We start from the raw sequence: 14,970 nt of genomic DNA on the forward strand, positions 1-14,970 counted from the left end.
TAATATATTAAATTTCAACTAAAATCAGGATTTTGGGTCAAAAATCAGGGCGGCGCGGCCGCGCTGATGGCGGGGTGGTCGCGCTATTTTGGCAGAAAGTCAGCGCTGGGGGCGCTGGTTTCTGGGGCGGCCGCGCCTGACTTCTATACTTTTCTGCTGATTCTTCTTTTGGCCATAACTTGAGTTCTACTCATCAGAATTAGGCGATTCAACTGCTCACACGAAGCTAACAAGATTCTATACAACTTGAGAATGACCTAGGTTTCCAATTCTGACCTATTTTTAGCATAATTCTTTTAAAAGCTTCTTTCTTCCTTTAACTGATGCCTAAAATGCAATAACGCAAAAACACATCAAAAATCACCAACTTAAGCTTGTAATGAAGTATTCCAAGTAGATATAAAATCCACTTATCACACCCCTAAACTTGAATCGATGCTTGTCCTCAAGCATAAACAGACTCAAAACTACAAAACAAACCTACTGCATGAATGCAACTACGTGAATGTAACTAAATGATAATGCAATCGATCCCCTCAGAATAACCATAAAAAAATGAATAAGAAAATGCCTCTAAGAATGAAATGACTCAAAATAGAGCTTGAATAAATCTCAAAAATCAACTCACAAACCAGAACGTGCGTGTATGGATGCTTAACAGATATACTCTCAAAACTAGAATAATAACCATAACTTATCTTTCATCAAAAAAATCACAAGTTTATAAATAGAATAGATGTTAAACGCATAATGACTCACAACACCTTATTTCTACTGGAGTTATACAAGGATTCACGCTATTATTGAACACATAACAACATGCTTTTTTGACCGTGCAATGAATGAGGCCCCTAAAGACTTATATAATAATACCCATGTAGCGAGCATTAGGTTAGCGGATCCCAGACTATAAAAAGCCTTAGGTCACTAGGCACAAAGTCCCCTAAGAACTTAATAACTCGAGTATTAAAGAGCTCACTCTTGATCAATTATGCATAACACATATTTTTTTCTTTTCTTTCTCTTTTTTTTCTCTTTTTTTCTTTCTGTTTTTCAACAATTTCTGAATGAGTGTGTTTCGCTCCATCTCATTCAACCCTAGACTACTCATAAAACTATGAGCCGACTACTAGCCATTTGACGCCTAACCTTACAACAACTAGCAATGAAATCCAAGCTTTTCTCCAGATAAAAAAAATCAGTGTTTTTATGTCATTACGAGAATATCATAAATTTTAAATATAACCAAGTGATTAAATCTCAACAAAAAACAAGTATGATCATGATCCAGATCGAAAGCAACCCTATAAGACTTTGTGAAAATATTTCTTCTGGCATGCAATTCAATTCATTAGGACTTGAACATCCCTCTATTCGTCATCACCACACTCAAATCAACATCAACTAACCAAATAACATAGTTCATATTAAGGGATTATGCTAAATATGCATACACATGCAACTACATTAAATCACATAAAAAACAAACAAATATGTCCTATATGAACAATCATGCAACACTACGAATGAAATAAAACTATATGCAACATGAATCTATATGAACTATACGGACACACACAACTAATCCTTACATTATCCCCCCCAAACTTAAAATTTTCAATGTCCTCATTGAAGGTAATAATAAGGATTTCAGGTATACCTAGTCTTCGGAAAGATCACCCTCCTCGGGTGGAGGATCAGGTGGCCAATCAACCTCGACACCAGTGATTCAGAAAATAGTGCCCAAAGCCTATGTCAAATCTGCAGCAAAATGACGGTGAATATCGTGCATGGCCTCCATAAGCCTAATCACTTGCCTGTATTGCTCATCACCAACACCGGTCCTATCAACTGCCTGTGGTGCACGAGAGGTACCATCTATAAGCACGGGAAGATCCGTCCAGCCACTCTCTACATCATCAAAAATATATCCCAACCCCTTATCATGGGGTGCACCTAAGAATGAATAACTCAAGTGATCTGGCAGTCGGTTGAGCTCAAGTGTGGGAGCTTCTTCAATAGATGGTTCAAAATGCTCCTAAGAAATTTTCAGCTCTGCTAACCCAAGAGAATCGAATGGCATATCCAACTTCCTCTTACACGGAGGTACATTCACAACCTGCATTTGCTCTGCTCCTTATTCATCTTCAATAACTGATTCCCCTATTAAGGATCTCTCTAAGGTATCTGACTTTGGAAATTGCTCAGGCTCCGAATTTATGACAGAGTCTACCCACTGTACTTTAAAGCACTTCTATTTAGCTGTGGGTAACTTATTTACCTTGAACACATGAAAAATGACCTTTTGATCATGAACCTTCATCATAAGCTCTCCTTTTTGTGCATCGATCATAGTTCGGCCTATAGCCAAGAATGGTCTTCCCAAGATGATGGGAATCTTTTTATCTTCCTCAAAATCAAGAATTATAAAGTCAGAAGGGATGATGAGTTTATCCACCTTGACCAACACATCCTCCGCAATGCCTCGTGGATATGTAATAGAACGATCGGCCAACTACAAGGACATATATGTCAGCTTCGGATCAGGTAGACCTAGCTTCTTGAATATAGACAAGGGCATCAGATTGATGCTAGCTCCAAAATCACACAACCACTTGTCGAACGATAAGTTTCCGATGGTGCAAGGAATAGTGAAGCTTCCAGGATCTTTAAGCTTCGGAGGCAACTTCTGTTGCAACACAGCACTGTATTCCTCCGTTAAAGCAACGGTGTCTAAGTCATCGAGCTTCACTTTCCGAGATAGAATACCCTTCATAAACTTCGCATAGCTAGGCATCTGTTCAACAGCTTCAACGAAGGGTATGTTGATATGAAGTTTCTTGAACACCTCCAGAAACTTAGCAAATTGCTTATCCAACTTCTGCTTATGCAGCCTTTTATGAAAATGAGGTGGAGGATAGACCTATTTCATACCTGTATTACCCTCAGGAGGAGTGTGTTCCACAGTTTTCTTCCTTGATTCCACTTCTGCTTCCTTCTGCACATCTTCCTCAGCTAAAACTTCATATTCTGGAAATAGAGATTTTACAGGACTTGCAACCTTCCCAGACCTCAATATAATTGCCTTAACCTGCTCTTCTGCTTCCCTCTTTCCTGGAACTTCTGTATCACTAAAAAGCATTCCTAGTGGTCGATTCAATAAGGCGTTAGCAATTTGTCCTATCTGGTTCTCCAGAGTCTTGATAGAAATAGCCTGGCTTTGGCATATAAGAGTCTGGTTTTTGCACATAAGCCTCAACTCCTCCAATTCAGATTTTTCATTCGAAGATTGACCTGCATCATGAGTTTGTTATTGAAGTCAGAGTTGTTGTCTTGGTGCAAATTGTTGCTGAAAACTAGGAAGATCGAATTGCTCGTTTCCAAACTGCTGGAACGGCTGTTGCATCGCATTCTGATTGTTGCTCCAGCTAAAGTTGGGATGATTCCAGTTGTCAGGAAGATAAGTGTCTGGAACTGGTTGCTGCGATCTCTGAAATTTGCTCACAAACTAAGCTGATTCACTAGATATAGCGCATTGCTCCGTAGCATGTGAACCTGCACAAAGCTCACAAACACTCGTCCTCTGATTAACTCCATAGTTAGCCAGCAAATCGATCTTCATTGATAACGCCTTTAGTTGAGCAATGATAGTCGTAGCTGTATCCATCTCAAGAATTCCTGCTACCTTGCTCTATGGCAATCTCTGGGTTGGATACTGATATTCATTAGCAGCCATCAGTTCAATTAGATCATAAGCTTCCTCATAGCTCTTTGCCCATAATGCTCCACCTGATGCTGCATCGATCATGGGTCTGGAATATGCTCCCAAACCGTTATAGAAGCAATTAATGATCGTCCAATCAGGTATGCCATGATGAGGACACTTCCTAAGCATCTCCTTGTAACGCTCCCAAGCTTCACATAGAGTTTCTCCCGATTGCTGCACAAATTTAGTAATAGCATTCTTGATTGCAGCTGTCTTTGCCATAGGGAAGAATTTAGTGAGAAATTTTTGAGCAAGATCTTCCCAAGTAGTAATCAAACCAGCTGGTAGAGAGTGTAACCAGCTCTTAGCCTCTTCCTTCAGAGAGAATGGGAATAGTCTCAGCTTCACGACATCTTCAGAAACACCGTTGAACTTGAAGGTGTCGCGGATCTCAAGGAAATCCCTAATGTGCATATTGGGATCTTTCGTTGGAGAACCCCCAAACTGGATTGAATTCTGCACCCATTGAATTATGCCAGGCTTGATCTCAAAGGTATTAGCTGTGATAGCTAGCCTGACAATGCTAGATTGAATGTCATTGATCTTGGGTTTAGAAAAATCCATCAGGGCTTTCATTCATGCTGCTGGATCTCCCATTGTAATGAGTACCTGAAACACAAACAAATAAACCGTGAGAGTAAAAGAGTCCGAGTAGGGTGAACTTAAACGACCACTGATGACAAGCACATAAACTAAAAATTAACACCGAGTCCCCAGAAGCGGTGCCAAAAACCTATTAGGGAAAAAACACGCGCTAATATTCATGCAAGTATACGCGTTCACAAGTAGTATAAGATATAAATCAGATTCGTTCCCACAGAGACTGGTTTAGGTTAAGTTCAATTTATGCACCTATACAACAATGTATGGTTATCGCTCATTGCTTAGACAAATAATAAATTGGGTTTTGATTCAACTAAGAGATTATACTAAATAAGATTAACTAAGAGAATTGAGGTTGAATTACTATATATGACAAACTTGGGATCCTAACTTCATTAAATACTTCATTCAATAGCCTTTTTGTTCTTAACCTTAGCATGTAATGGTGATTACACTAATCAGATAACACAAAACTAGTAAATGCCAACTTTTGTTGTACGAATACCCTACTACCAAGCATCAACAAAAGAGATAGAAGTTGAATAGACACCAATTATGCTTAGTCCTTATATGTCTATAAGAATTGAAAACATAACGGTTTAATGCGCAAGTTATCTATCGTGATTACATACGGCAAGTAAGATGGTTAAAATTACCTACGAATCATGCATAACAATTATACATGAACCTATGCTAGCATGGCAAGTTCTCATCCTCTATATTCACATTTGCTTCAATAGAGATTAACACGCTATCTTATATGTTAGCTACGCACATAAGACAAATAAGCACAACCAATACTAGGTTATCATACAATCACCACTGAATAAGGTATCGAAACAATTTAACTAAAGAAATCCATAAATAATTTCGCTAGAACCCCATAATAATGATTAGTTCATAATCGAACTCATCATCACCATGGGTTCCAACGAAAGCATGATAATAAAAAATATAAGAGTACTAAGGTTCAAAGACAAATCAAAAATAAGCATACAAGTATCGCCAAAATCAAAGAAAACAAAAGTCTTCTTTTCCGTAGTCGTCTCGTGCTCTCTAGGTCTTCTTATTGCTCTCCCAGGTCTCCTTGGTGCTAAAAACATCTTTTTATTGATATATATAGGCTCCAGGATGACCAGGACCCTTAATATATTAAATTTCTGCTAAAATCAGGATTTTGGGTTAAAAATCGGGGTGGGGCGGCCGCGTTGATGGCGGGGAGGCCGTGCTGTTTTGGCAGAAAGTCAGCGTGGGCGCGCTGGTTTCTGGGGCGGCCGAGTGACTTCTGTACTTTTCTACTGATTCTTCTTTTGGCCATAACTTGAGTTCTACTCGTCAGAATTAGGAGATTCAACTGCCCACGCGAAGCTAACGAGATTCTCTATAACTTGAGAATGGCATAGGCTTGCAATTCTGACATCTTTTCAGCATAATTATTTGAAAAACTTCTTTCTTCCTTTAACTGATGCCTGAAATGCAATAACACAAAAACACAAAAACACATCAAAAATACCATCAACTTGAGTCCAAAACACCAACTTAAGCTTGTAATGAAGTGTTCCAAGTAGATATAAAATCCACTTATTAACCATGCGAGCACATCAATTGAAACTCTCTCTTCTACTCGGAGGGAGTTTCCCACACTCACTTCTGAAAAAAAAAATCTTATATTTAAAATTTCTTCTTCATATAATGAAGAGCTTGAATCTACTTCTCAAGCTCTGCCAAAATCAAGTGACACAGTACTTGAACCTGTGATCACCACTTAGAACCCATAATTGGATGGTGAAAGGCTACATGATGAGGTAGACCTTGATGACTCCATCACAAACACAGGTATTTCATCAGTTTTTACTGAAGACCATATGACAACCAATGCACCTTCATTTTGCACATTAGCAATCACATGCCTTAAGGTTTTACGATAGTACTCTTGAGGGGGAGCTACTCGAATCCAGTCTAATTCAATTGGGGGTTCCTCTAGAAGGGACAAATCCCCTCAAAATCCTAGTTGATTGCCTTGAAAATTGAAGCTACGAGTCCCATTTCCAATGATCCATCCATTGGGGAGGCAAGAATTCAAGCACATTCAGGTGCCAGTTCTTTACAAGAAAAATAAGGGTTTGAAGCCATGGTATATGACAGTAACTTGGCTAACTCCCCTCTAATTCAAATGGAGGTTCACTTTCAAGGTGAACAAAAAACTGTCACAACCACAGTTCACACTGTGAGTCCAAATGTGACTTCAGTCACAGGTGTTCCCATCACCTCAAACACCATACAACCAAACACTGACCTACCCTCTACCTCCACACAACAACCTTCACATATTCTAGCCAACTGGCTTCAAGATACCAAAGCTCAACCAACTTCTGTAGATGATATGCTTGTGGATCAAATTGAAGGCCTTGAACATATAGCTCAACAGTTACTGACATCTGAGATGACCAATCAAGATTACCAAGCTATTCTACTATCTTACAAAGAAGATGTTGAAGTTCAACAAGCAAATATAGTAGATGAAGCTCAACATGATGGCAATGTTGTTGCCTGGCTCTCAAAGACTTTTAGTGTTGACATGAAGTAGGCCTTGTCAAGGTTTAGAGAGGAGTATGTCACCATCTTAGGTATCCATGCCAAGCTGCTTATTCCTCAGAAAGTGTATGATACCATCACAGAGGCCTAGAAAGCACAACTCAAAACTTTCAATTATATTGGAAAAGTAGTAGAAAAGACTCTGGATAGTCATCAAGAAATCATTAAAAAGACGGTGAGAGAAAAAATAGATGAGCTCCTACCCAAGCAGCTGGAAGTTACACAATAACTTAGTATATTCTCTACCAAACTAGTCACTCTTAATCTCTCAAGTGTTGAAGCCAACATCAAACAGCTAAGGGAGTCTTTTCTGGATTTGTACACTATTCTTCGGAATCAAATTTCTCAGAATAATGACATAAAGGTCAAACTGGATCAACTTTATAAGGCTAGATATGAACCTTCTGTACTAATGGTTGAAGAAGTAAGAAGAATGATGAAGAACAACATTGATGGTGGAGTATCATCCGGCCTAGCTACTTAATCCTTCATTCTCCAAATCCAAAATCTTCAAACTCAGATCAATGAGCTATAAACATCCAACACAACTCTAGTCTCTAAAGTCAACCATCTCACTAATCAAGTTTAAAGTCAACAGAATGACATCAAGACCCTAATAGACTCCCAGAGTTACTTTTACATGCAGACTAATATGTCAATAGGAGCTATCTTGGGGGCTTTGAAGATTCCACCTCAGGATACAATGGAAAATGTCAGGACTCAAATCTCTAGACACCCTGCCCAGCCTGCTAACAAGCCGAAAGGGGAGATGGAGAAAGAGCCCAAGCTAAAAGCTGTAAATCAAGAAGAGGTTGGTATGGAAGAGAGACTCAAGATGGTAGCTCAAGGACCTTACTTAGACAAGGAGTTTGGTGAACTTCTAGAGTTCCCAGGGGTTTCAGTGAAACATTATCACCACACCTAAAAGAAAGCTGTAGATGAAAAACATAAATTTTCTGAGGGTGTGTCTAGTCATCAATGAAATAATAAAATAGAAGAGGATTGTGGCTAACTTTAATGAATCTGGGGTTGACAGGTGTATGAAGGTCTCCTTAGCATTTCTAAAATTGAGAGCCTCAGAACTCAACATCTTCATCAATAAAGTCAAGGTGATGATTCCGGAAACACTCTCTGGCTAAAAGAACTCAAAACATGACAAGAAAGAGCCTTTCCTGAAGCCTATCTTATACCTAGCAAGGGAGTGGCTTACATATGCCCAACCACTAAAAAAGGTAGACACTTCCTTATTCCAAAGCACTGTATGATGGCAAACAAGAGACTAATGATGACATTGGAGAAAGAGTTGAAGCTCAAAAAAATAAATTTATGGAGGATGTTAAGATGATCAAGATCCTGAGAAGATATATTGACAATGCTGAGAGCAGGATTCCTAAGACAACAATCAATACTCAAGATGAGAATAAAGATGATGATGAGCAAAAGAAAGATGAACATAAATCTTTTGGCTCAAATCCTAGTCATTCTAGCAAAAGTAGTGGGAGTAGCAAGGATGTCAAGAAAGGGAGTGATAAGGGTGATGAAAAGAAAGGGATGAATAAGGATGGAGAGAAGAAGGGGAGTGACAACAATGGGAAGGAAACCAAGAAGACACCAGTTAACCAAAAATCTCAAACTCAAAAAATTCTAAACCAAATCCCTAGCCAATCAAAAACTCTAACTACTCAAACCTTCAAGCCTAAACACTTTTACAAACTCACAGTCAACTCTTTACTCAAAATACCTATCCTAGCAAATAAAACCATTTTTAAGAAACTAGGTAAACCTCCATCATTCAAGCCACCGGTCAAAACACACTTCAAGTCCGTTGCAAGAAAACCAAGGAAAAACAAAGATGAAATGGGAGCATTGTGGGCCTACTTTAATCAAGATAATTTTCTACCAATCTCAGAAGAAGTCTCAAAAGATGACTACAATAATCAACAAGATGAAGTCATATGTAGAGTCAATGTGGATACTCTCGGAGAGGTGAGAATCTATTTCAAGAATGTGTTAGGCCTTTAAATATACTGTAGAGGAGGGTGAATATTGTATTAATAATCAATTCACATTAATACTCAAAGTATAGTAACAGTTTTTATATTAATGAATAAAAAATTATTATAATAATTCTCTTAAAGGATGAACAGATATCCTTGAGAGATATTAATTATACAGAATGATAAAACAATAATCGACACTTTTAATGTTAACCTAATCTGTGCTTATATAATGCACCTTTACACAATTAATCTTGTTGATTTGATATACATGAATGAGGAATCTTATTACATTTATAACTATTGATTACTATAATTAAGTAAAGTCATACACCGACATATCTCTTCAAAAATATCATCCTGTGATATATCCTGATTTCTAGCTTGAAAAATATTGATATGAACAAATGTTGATGAGAAGTACTGATCCACAAATACTTATGACAAATACTAATCAGTAAATACTTATGAAAAATACTGATGACGTCATCCTTTTGTCAAACTCTGATATCACAAATACTGATGGCAAACTTTGATAGTTAATACATACAATTATTATCTATTATATCTAACAATCTCCCCCAACTTGTGCATAATAAGAATATGTACTAGTTTCTAATTGATAATGTCAAAACTATCTAAATGCAGAATTGTTTACATATATACAATTTTATAGTCAGTGCCTTCAGAATTTATCTTCAGTCTTGAATCTTGGCATTACCAGCAGCTTTATCAAAGAACTTTCAGAGTATATTTTCCTCAACTACATTCAAGTACATTTCTATCCTCTGTTTGATATCCTTTAGCTCCTAAGTGGATTCATCATTTTAATAGATAGCTGCTTTGAGGTCATGAAGATTGGATCTGCTAAGTGATAGATCATCTAGCTCCAGAAATCCAACCTTCTTACCATTTGGATTAAAAGTAAGAACTTTAACTCGGTAGGTGTAGTTATATGAGCTCCTCTTTTAAGCATATCAACATTTGAGCCATCTTCAATTATGTACTTTGGAATATATTTAGATTTAATAAGCATCCCTCTCTGCTTTCTGTACACCAAATTCTTCAAATACTCAGACCATCTGACAGTTGTAGTGTTGTAAACTTTCAGCAATGTTACCATATATTCCAACTCTTGGCATGGTTTATCTTGCATATGTTCTTGTAAAATCCTTAACCTTGGTCCTGATTTAAGAAAGTAGAGCATCTCCTCATTTGGCTTGTTTGTATCAAACATATCCAGCATAATTTGGATAACTACAATTTTGTGTAGATCTTATAAGCTTCATATTTTCACCAATTCCTGTTAAGTTTCCAGGTTCTCTAAGGGTCAAAGCATTTCCTGTATAGGTATCAATATTTGGAAGACCCAGACCATCAGTTTTTCCAGCCATTATAGCTTGAGAAATACCACTATAGATTCTATTAGTAATCTCAGAAGAATCTCTATTTGGTGCTTGTATCTTGATACTCCATAACAGCTTTTTCTCCTCATCAAAATAGAGACTTGATTTATCAGCTTTTGAAGCATCTCTAGATTTATCCTAATTGGAGTTTGAGTGTTCTTCAGGAATTGGATGACCAGCTTTAATTTCTTGATCAGTTATGTTTTCAACACGAGTAGGATCATTGGTTAAGACTGGTTGAGCTTCAGAATTTATTTCTCCAACTTGAGCAATGTCAGTGGTTGAAGTGATTTCCAATTTTTCAGCCCAATCAGATCCAGGAATCACCATTCTTTTCTTGTGAATCTGATTGGCTTCTTTTAAAATTTTTATCTTTATCAGCATCATCGTGAGCTTGACTTACTGAATAGACTGGATCTATCAGTATTTGAGGTTTAACAGTTGCTAATTTTTCTCCTACTTTCTCCTTCCCCTTATATAACCTGTCAGCATTTAAGATAGCTTGAGACCTAAGAACATGTCCTTCAACATTTGCAGTTGAGCTGATGTCCTTGATGAACTATTCATTTTTTCTTAGGTCTTTGGCTTCTTTATCTTCTAGGAATATCTTTAATTTGAGGAACATCAATATTTGACGACTTTAATAAATTCTTCCTCTATCAATTTTAATTGTTCTAGATCAACTCCAAGATTCCCCTTTTCAAAACTATTTCTACTCACCTCAGAATTAAAAGCTATAATTTTAGGATTCTTGTAGAAAAGAGTTGTCTTCTTACCCTTCACTTTCAGTGTTTACATAAACTAACTTGCTTCAGTTTCAGCTTCTACAATCCTTTTAGCCTGGTCATCATCAGCATCTGTGACTATCAGAGTTTGCTTTTCAGTAGTTATCACAGTAGTCAATTCTTTTGTCTGCACACTCTTCAAGACTTGATGTATTCTTCTTTCATCTTCACCACTCCTACTTCTACTTCCATCTCTTCCTTGAATAGTGGATTTAGAAGTACCACTAGAGCCAATTTCACCACCCTTGTACCTACTAAGTGATTTTCCTCCCTTATTTCATCCATCCTGTGTAATAACCCGAAATTTTGGACTAATTTAAAATTTTTGGATGAATAGTAATTTTGCTGATTTGGAATATTTTAAGACAACCATATATAGAAGTTTTGTTATAGGAATTCCGAGTCCATATTAATGTCTAGTGATGAATTTGAGTGTATGTAAAAGTCGTCATAATTCGAAAACAAGCACTTTAATTTTTCTCAAAAATCCACTAGACAATGAAGAAATTACGTATAAAGCGCCCGAAGGGTAGCGGCTGCGGGTTACCTACGATAAAATTTTTTTTTACGTATAAAGCGTTAAAATTGAATGATTTAAATCCAAGAATTATAAAGGAGGATTGATGAAGGAATGAGAGATACCAAGAAAGTTTCTAGTAAAACCCTAACAATAAAACCTCATATATATTTCCCTAAACGATCAATGAGATTGAGCGATAAATGAGCCGTAAAATAATTAAACGATCAAAGATGAACACACGCAAGTGGCATGAGAAGGAAGCATCCTTTACAAGTTTAAACAAGTGGCTAGAGTTTAATTTCACCATCCCACCACAATGAGCCAACACATGGCACTTAAGTGAGGTCATTAGGGTGAAGTAAGCATTAATTAAGTGGCTAACCAAGATAATATCTATACTATCACTTCACTTTACCAAAAAGCAAGCAAAAGATCACTTCTTCATTTATTGAAGAAAAACCCGAGAGGAAATGGGAATAAAAATGGAGGTTAAAGAAATGCTTGTATCTTGAGTTTCCCTTTACCGATTCGTGCGTTCAACCAGTCAGATTGAAGCCCTCAAGAAGATCTACGTATATAGGGTAACCACTCTCCTCACCTCCATGATTTCCTTACTCATTGTTCATGATTTACAGTTAGGAGAATAGTAACCATGCTTGTGTTCTTAGTTTTGTGTTGAAGTTTAGAGCATATTAAGGTTGTTTAAGGATCATCAAAGGATACGCAGGCCTTTGTAAGAGTATTAAAATCTTCGAGGAAGATATAAACACCTATCCCTCTTAGTTTAGTTTGATGTTTATGATTGGGTTTGATGATAGTTATATTTTAGTACATGTATACTTAGACCTATTACCTTAAATCATGATTAAACATGTTTTAGTGGTGGAAACCTTGAGTTGATAAAATTTGAGTATTAGATGATGTTCTTGAGATAGTTTCGAAGATAAACTATAGTTGATGATGTTTGAGTTGATTATTGAATGGATGTCAAAAATTGAAAATTTTGGAATCTTAGGCTTTGTTTGGATTCAGGGTTAAGAAGAGAGGGGTTGGGTTGGGTTTGGTTAGGCTAGGTTGGGTCGGGTTGGTTTAGGTTGAACTCAACCCTTACCTTGTTTGGATATAAAGGTTGAGAAGGTAGGGGTTCAACCCTTACCTCATTTGGATAGGAGGGTTATAATCATGGTTTTTACAACATCTAAAATATTAATTGAAATTTATCCAAAAAATGTATAAATTGAAATTTTGATTAGAATGTTTTAAAAAATTAAATTAAAGAAATAGTATTATTTTATTATAAAAATAATATTTTACTCTTTTAAATTAAAAAAAATCTTCATAATATTATATTATTTTGAATAATATACTTATGGCAGGGTCATAAATAATTCTGACAGAATGAAGTACTCATCTTAAGATTTTGATTATATACATATACATTGTTCAAATTTTGAATTCTTAAATCTATAAACCTTGCAAAATAACTGCAACACAAAGTTCTACTTGCAGAAATGGGAATGGAAGAAAATACAAATTTTGTTACACAATTAGTCAACATGTTGTTCTATAGTCTACTATTAATTCTGAAAATCAGGAATTTATGACCAGGAACATTGTAATAGCAGAACAGAATGACAAATACATCAAGGTATTACAGTTAACAAGTGTCTTTTAAAACATATTATAAACTTCTCCGACATGCCACCAAGATTATCATTTTCCATCTCTCTCAGTCATGAGCTTGTTATTGCCATTCCACTACTGCAAGTACAGAATGAGCTGACAAATGTTAAAATAGTATGTCATGACCTGTTTATAGTATGTCCAATAAAATAGACAATTGCACCCAAAATGTAATCAATTTAATCATCTATTAAATTGAAAAAAAATGAAAAGGCATGATTGGTCGAATATAGGAAAGCAGGACAAGAGGAAAAATAACGGGTTTGGGACCAATTTTATACCTATAGAGAAACTGATGGCTTAATTACTTTCTAACTGCATCTGTAGCTGCAGGAAAATGTGAAAAATGACTTCAACCAATACTACTATAATATGTAACATAGTGAAATAATGATATGTTAAATGACAGTCACATTCGCTACACTTCTAAGAATGCAATTAATTTCTGAAATAGAATAATTTCAATTTTTAAGTCTTAGATAACCTAGTCCCACTGGAACAATCTGATCATTAGCCCTGATGGAGTACACAAGCTAAATGACAATCCATATGTAAATGAAAATTGAACATCATGATCGACTATAATCAACATTGCTGGAAGAAGAAAAGTAAATCATTTACGTTGCCACACTGGTACAACCCTAGATTCTACATTGCCACACTGGTACAACTCTACATCCTACAAAAATTGAACAGCATGATCGACTATAATCAACATTGCTATATTTAATGAATATTTTTTTACTGAGCTGATATTGTGTTATATTAGAAAGTTTTGAAGTGAGTGGGTTTTTGGGCCAATATTAGAAGTTGGTTTTAGCAACTTACCAAACATTAGACAAAAACTTAATTTGTATAGCTACATTTTTCTTCAATTATCATACAAGGGACTAAAAAAATGAAATAGAGACTTTATGGCTAGTGTTATCTATGTACATTGAACCTGACAAATATGTATGATGTATATGAAATTGAGGCTTGAGTTATAAGTTGGTGGGAAGCAGTAACAAATTAAAAATAGTACAATGACAGTTACATATAATGCCAGGAGTGTGTTATAAGCATTACATAAAATGGTTCTAATAGAAGTAGCAGCTAATTTTCCTTGATTTTCTCATGCCAAAATAGTTATCAATATTGAAACATAATCATGCTAGGGTGCTATCAAAGTTGCAGATAGTATAAAACTTAGCCCTTATAATGAATAATTCGCCCACATTTGGGCTGCTATAGCGTCTACAATATCCTCTCCTCTTTGAGTATCTTCATTTTAATATATATATTGTAGTTGTTCATTCGCACCACCATTTTCAATTTCTCGATCAACCTCGGTAAGGATCATATGATCAGGATCTTTCTTAATTAGATAATTGTGCAAAATAAAACAAGACAAGATAATTATGTTTTGTGTCTTCATTCTATAGTTTGGTTCAGTTCCACTTGCTATGATTGGAAACCTCTTTTTTAGTACACCAAATGCACGCTCTATTGCATTTTGCAAAGAAGAATTTCTATGGTTGAATAATTCGTGTGCATTTCTGGGTGGATTTCCAGAATACTCTTTTTAAGTGATAACGAACCCTTCTATAAGGCGTAATAAGTCCACTCTTCAACA

General features: G+C 36.1%; 1 non-coding gene across 1 annotated transcript; it reads left to right on the forward strand.

Annotated features, from left to right (window-relative positions):
- Positions 1–3,866: 3,866 nt before the first annotated feature.
- Positions 3,867–3,973, forward strand: LOC141676051 (small nucleolar RNA R71). The gene has a single exon (XR_012556662.1). It is a non-coding gene; the product is annotated as a small nucleolar RNA R71 (small nucleolar RNA).
- The last annotated feature ends 10,997 nt before the right edge of the window (positions 3,974–14,970 follow it).

The sequence above is a fragment of the Apium graveolens genome, chromosome 7 (assembly GCF_009905375.1).
Source record: "Apium graveolens cultivar Ventura chromosome 7, ASM990537v1, whole genome shotgun sequence".
NCBI classification, from domain to species: Eukaryota; Viridiplantae; Streptophyta; class Magnoliopsida; order Apiales; family Apiaceae; genus Apium; species Apium graveolens.